This window comes from Euprymna scolopes, chromosome 46 (genome assembly GCF_053919585.1).
Source record: "Euprymna scolopes isolate OS-2025 chromosome 46, ASM5391958v1, whole genome shotgun sequence".
NCBI lineage: Eukaryota > Metazoa > Mollusca > Cephalopoda > Sepiida > Sepiolidae > Euprymna > Euprymna scolopes.
Genome location: NC_136527.1, coordinates 141214126 through 141220765, shown reverse-complemented (window position 1 = coordinate 141220765; position 6640 = coordinate 141214126). Strand labels below are relative to the sequence as shown.

General features: G+C 30.3%; 1 protein-coding gene across 1 annotated transcript in view; it reads left to right on the top strand.

Annotated features, from left to right (window-relative positions):
* The first annotated feature begins 2883 nt into the window (after positions 1-2883).
* The window catches only part of LOC145271398 (uncharacterized), a 9594-nt gene continuing 5837 nt past the window's right edge, over positions 2884-6640 (top strand). Inside the window, exon 1 of the mRNA XM_080126932.1 lies at positions 2884-2974. The gene's annotated coding sequence lies outside the window, so the exon portion shown is untranslated. The remainder of the gene's footprint in view (positions 2975-6640) is intronic.

Below are 6640 nucleotides of genomic sequence, written 5' to 3'. Positions count from 1 at the left end.
GTAGGCAACGCGAGAACAACGTCAAAAGTGTGAGTTCCATATAGAAACGTTGGTTTGATTTAAATAAAAGGGTTTGTATTACTGTACACATAGATTCGAAAAAGTTTTCAAAAAACAAATATAGAACAAATACACGTTATCAAAGGCAAGATAAGTTACTTTTCTACTTAACTGGATATATTTTTTGTGTTTTTATTCAGTGTAACATGTTTATTCAGCTCGAAAAACATGCAGTGTTTACCGATGTATTGGAAAATTCAAAATGGCAGCCGACTCTCTCTCGGAGAGGGTACGTTTGGGAAAAGGTATTATAAATAATAAACTAGACAAAATACTGTTAGAAATTCGCTCAATATATGTTACCGTGACATAAGTTGACATGTATTCGGTTGTTTTCTAACAGTATTTTGTCTAGTTTATTATTTATAATACCTTTTCCCAAACGTACCCTCTCCGAGAGAGAGTCGGCTGCCATTTTGAATTGTCCAATACATCGGTAAACACTGCATGTTTTTCGAGCTGAATAAACATGTTACACTGAATAAAAACACAAAAAATATATCCAGTTAGGTAGAAAAGTAACTTATCTTGCCTTTGATAGCATTTATTTGTTCTATATTTGTTTTTTGACAACTTTTTCGAATCTATGTGTACAGTAATACAAACCCAAATAAAACTTTACAACATGACAAGGAAGAAGTAAAGAAAAAAAGAAAGAAAACAACATACTGAGGATGGAGTTTAGCTCCGAAATATATTTATATTACAAATGTCAAACAAATAAAATATTTGTTTATTTCCTAATATATCTCAGAGCTAAACTCCATCCTCAGTATGTTTTCTTTTTTTTTCTTTTCTTCTTTCTCTCCAGATTGTAAAGTTAGAGAAAGAAACCTCTGTTTGTAAAGAGCCGCGAGTTGTATCTGAGCGGTTGTATTTTGAAAAATATTTTTACAACATAAAGAGAAAGAAGAAGAAAAGAAAAAAAGAAAGAAAACAAAATACTGAGGATGGAGTTTAGCTCCGAAATATATTTATGTTATAAATTTCAAGCAAGTAAAATATTTGTTTATTTTCCTAATATTACGTTGTGATTTGGCTTTCAAGCGCACTTGATGCATATTTTATTATATTCAAAGTATAGGTAAATTTTTACATTGTTTTCACCTTAAAATTTTCCTTTAAAAAGAGAACTTTTAAAGGTTTTCGGGTATGCTGAAAACGAATATCGCATTTAAGTTTTCCACAAATAAGTAGTTTTCCAGATATTAAGCAATGTCATTTCTTATGTTATTGCTGGTGCCATCTTGGTACGTGCAAACACACTCGTAGTTTCTCAGGGTTGCTTTTAATTTATATTAGTTTAAAAAAAAGGTGAATTTTTACCTAGATTCCACTTTTACATTTTCCTTTAATTTAATTTGCTGAAAACGAATATATGGTTTCATTTTCCATGTCTCCGTGACTCCGTTCCATTTGGTTGCCTTACACAATCAACCGTATCCATTTCTGGTAACTTGATTTTTTTTTTCCCGAGCACTGATCTTGGAGATTACCAAACTGTTATTATTGCTAATTTTCATTGTATATATATGTATTGTATATTATTTCAATAAAAATAACAGAAGTAGCTTTTTATTTTGTTATTTTTATTTCAATTTCATTAATTTCATGAAAATATATTCATTATAATTTTTTTTTTTCCATAGGAGTCACCATTTATCAAGATCCGGAGGCCACTCGAGGATAAGGGTTAATGTGTGTACAGTAGTCAATGGGATAATATTATAGTAATCGTTATTAATGGAAATTTGGTAAATTGGATAACTTAAGGGGACGGCTCATCAAGAACTTGTTTACGTTGGACTTGAAGACGATCATACTGGAAAGCAGACAGGCGTGCAGTTCTAAGAAAGAAGTTTTGTTCATGGAATGGTTTAGGCATAGATAAAAAGTGGAGGAAATTAGTGATATTGGTTTCAGCTAGACGAGTGTTTTTCATGAAAGTTTGGCGTGACGGGGACCATAAATTGGAGCTTGCAACGTCTCTTCTGTGCAAAAGACTAGGCTACAAAATCTATTTTGAACTCTGTCAAGGCAGGATAAGGTCTTTCTAGGAGCTCCTGCCCAGATTTAGACGTACCTGTGTGTGTGTGCAGTCAGCACCAACCCTGTTCAGGGTTTAACTGGCTTCCTCCGAAGGAGGAAGATTCATGAGGGTATGAAATTCACAAGTGGTCCCCAGTCGCATGTATAGTAGACGTACCTGGCTCTTATATAGATAGAGAATTGCACATCAGCAGTGAGATATTTACTGGAGTGGTAGAAGGATTCTACCATTTTTCCAGCGACCCTGAGGACGGATTTGACGTATGTGTTCCATTTCAGATCAGGAGTAAAAGTCAAACTCAGAAGCTTGTCAAAGTATGAAGCCTCACCAAGATGAGAGAGCCATTCATTCCAATTGCTACCAGATGGGGATCAGAGCGTTGACGATGTAAAGATAGAAGCTTGATTTTAGATGCATCAAAAGTAACCATAACATTTAAATAAATAATCTAAAAGTACCAATTGTTTTATTTTTAATTTATTTTGTTAATTTTTATTGATAATAATATCATTTTCTTAAATTTTATTTCACGCCTCACAAATACTGAAGAACACAAAAAAAGCGAAGGAACTGAGTTGTCTTGTCACCGCTTCTGGTAGCGCTCCGCAGAAAATTAGGAAAGACGTTAGCTGACTATAATAATTTATTTTTTTTTTTAAATAGGCTTAATTCTAAATAAACAATATCAATTTATTTGCAATTATCAAAAGAAATCGTTAATGCTTTTAAATCGCTTAAAAATTTTCTGCGAGACAGTTTTTATTCTAGTCGCCATTTTGAATATTTCTTTCTTTTAAAAAAGATAAGCAATTTCACAAGATTGTCAAAAAAATAAATAAATAAATAAATAAATAGACAGGAAACGTAAGTATCATTTATTGTATCTTTCTTTATGGGTTAACGTCGATGTCAGAATACCCTGGCTAAATAAATAATCGTCCGCGCGTCCGCGCATATAAAATTTAAAAATCAAATCGGAAACTCGAAAACGAAATGAAACGAACTGTTATTTTATTATTTTTTTTTTTTAGTCAAAACAAATAAATGGGGTTTGTATTACTGTACACATAGATTCGAAAAAGTTGTCAAAAAACAAATATATGCCAAATAAATGCTATCAAAGGCAAGATAAGTTACTTTTCTACCTAACTGGATATATTTTTTGTGTTTTTATTCAGTGTAACATGTTTATTTAGCTCGAAAAACATGCAGTGTTTACCGATGTATTGGAAAATTAAAAATGGCGGCCGACTCTCTCTCGGAGAGGGTAAGCTTGGGAAAAGGTATTATAAATAATAAACTAGAAAAAATACTGTTAGAAATTCGCTCAATATATGTTACTGTGACATAAGTTGACATATATTCAGTGTTTTTTAATAGTATTTTGTCTAGTTTATTATTTATAACATCTTTTCCCAAACTTACCGTGTTAAAGAGACAGTCGGCCGCCATTTTGAATTTTCCAATACATCGGTAAACACTGCATGTTTTTCGAACTGAATAAACATGTTACATTGAATAAAAACACAAAAAATATATCCAGTTAGGTAGAAAAGTAACTTATCTTACCTTTGATAACATTTATTTGTTATATATTTGTTTTTTGACAACTTTTTCGAATCTATGTGTACAGTAATACAAACCCAAAAAGTTGTCACAAAAAAAAACAAACAAATATATAACAAATGTTTCAAAGGCAAGATTAGTTACTTTTCTACCTAACTGGATAAGATTTTAGTGTTTTTATTAGTGTAACATGTTTATTCAGCTAAAAAAAAATAAATGGTATATTTGAAAACGACAATGGCGGCGGACTATATGTAGATCATACAGTTTGGGAAAATGAGTTCAAACTAAAACATTATACAAAATACTGTTAGAAACTCACTCAATATATGTTACCGTAACATCATCTGTTATATATTGAGTGAGTTTCTAACAGTATTTTGTATAATTTTTTAGTTTGGACTCATTTTCCCAAACTTAACGTATTCAATTAAGATCTCGTCGCCATGTTTCTTTTTCCAAATATATCGATAAACACTGTATGTTTTTTTAACTGAATAAACATTTTACATTAAATAAAAACATTAAAAAAATCATCCAGTTAGATAGGAGAGTAACTTATCTTGCCTTTGATAATATTTATTTGTTATATATTTGTTTTTTGTAGGCACCGCCAAAACTGGGGGGGGGGGCAGGTCAGTACTTTTTGACGGACCGTCTTTTTAAAAATCTACCAAAAATCAGGTAATTATCCGATCAATACGAAATTTTCAGCGATTATTAAGAGAAGAATGAACTTTATAACAGTGTACTTATTTTTCATAAACGATATTTTTTTGCTTACAACCCCCCCCCTTGTTTTGAAGTGGGAACAAATATGCTTAAAATAATCATCTGAAACTGAACACAACATATTGTGTTGTTGTAAGGGACAGAATTATAGATTAAAAAAAAATTTAAAAAATTGTTTGCATACCTTATTTTGACGTCTGAATATCAGAACTTCGATTATGTTTAATTATCCCGCTTTTGAGTTTTGAAGTGTGAAATTCAGTTAAGTAAAATAATTAATTTAAAAAAAAAAAAATTTTTTTTAATATTTATACGAAAAAAGCTATTTTAAAATCTTTGATAAATAAATTAACAATTTTTTTTTAGCGAGCCGAATAATGCATGATCATTATTAAACAGGGAATGCTTTGAAGAATCGATACAAAAAAAAAATTTGATAAATATTGTGCCCTTTGTGTTAAAAATAGCATCATTTTTTTCGATCCCATTTGAAAACGTTTGCCGCCTTTCGACTATGGTGGACCAAACGTGCTGAAATATTTTTTTTTATTCTGCTTTAAATTGCCCCCCCCCATTTTGGGGAGCCTGGCCCCCACACACATACACATTAGAAACCAAACTCATACAAATGGTCACCCATCTGGTACTGGCCAGCCTCAGCTTAATAATACATTGAAATTTTCGTCACTGAAAAATAAGTTTTTTTTGGTCTTCCATAGTTTGCTTTTTATCAAATGCAAATGTAAACAGTGTCGATCTAGACTAGATCGACGCGAAATAACTGGTTGCCTATATGAATAAGTGGAATTATTTGAAATCCAGGTACTTATATTATAATATTTTTGCATATTCTCTTAGAAAATAATCCTAAATCTTAGTTAGACAACAAATAAATAAATTAATTATTTCAAAAACCTTCTTTTTTTTTTTTCAAAATATTTATGTACGTTTTTTGTGCAAGACAAAAAATGTCAATTGTTAACTTTTTGGGAAAATTTAACATTTAAAATTTAATTAAAAATAGTAGAAAAAGTTTTACATTATTCTGTTTTCTATATGATAAAATTCAGGGTTTTATCTTTCTGGAAAAAAAAGTTACTCAGAAATAATGGATTTTACTAAATGTAATTTTGTTTTAAAAAACAACAACAACTTGAGTTTTCTGCCATTTTTGGCGGTGCCTAGTTTTTTGATAACTTTTTCAAATCTATGTGTACAGTAATACAAACCCAAATTTTCTTTAGCAGGCGTATTTAAACGCCTGCTTAAGAAAATTGTTTTTACAATTATATATCGATACATTTTTATACAATAAATGTTTTGGTTTTCAAATATTTTTCTGTTCGGGAAAAAATCTTTTTTGTTTCTTATTTGTTGTGTTATTTGACTAAGAAGAAATTGGATTTTGTTTTTATTTCATTATTTATTTAATTTTCAGTGAAAAAGAATTTATTTTATTTCAGAAAGAAAGATAACTAGGTACCTCCAATGCGCGCCAGTTTTACCCCCCCCCCCTTATATGTAGCACGATGTAATTGTAATTTAATTTAATAACTTTTTTACCATTTAATAGAAAAAGCTTCAAAAATTTAAAAAAAAAATAATGAAAATGCAAGACAAAAATTGTGTTTACATTATCGACGTATGTAGTGACGTTTTTTAAGCCGTTCATTTAAAAATCTAGTAAAAATCAAATAATAATCATACTTTCCTGAAATTTTCGATATTTATTAAATATTCCATACAAAATTTCAGCCAAATCGACCCAGTATTTTCCAAGAAAATATGGAACAGACAGACTAATAATATATACTAGAAGTTTATGGCGACGCATTAGTCTGAAATACATACACATAGCAAATATACGGACACCATGCAGAACACTTTCAGTTTCGAGACATATGCAATTATCACTCTTGTTGCATATTTCAGCCGATAGTTGGCGATATCAACTTCCTTTCCGTCCCTCTCTTTTTTCTTTTCCTGTGCCAACAAAAACAGATAGGTCACTCACGCACTCTGAGTTGGTTACACGTGCAAACCGACTTGATTATGATAGATTTAAATATTAAAAGTAGGTTTTGTTAAATATATTAGCAGAAACATATTTTTTTAGGTGTTCTACCCCCCCCTATATTTCATGGTCCAAAAACTAAGTAAAATAAATGTAGGTTGATAAATGTTTCAACATTTTTTAAAGCTGAAAAGATCAAATAATTAAAAAATAGTAAT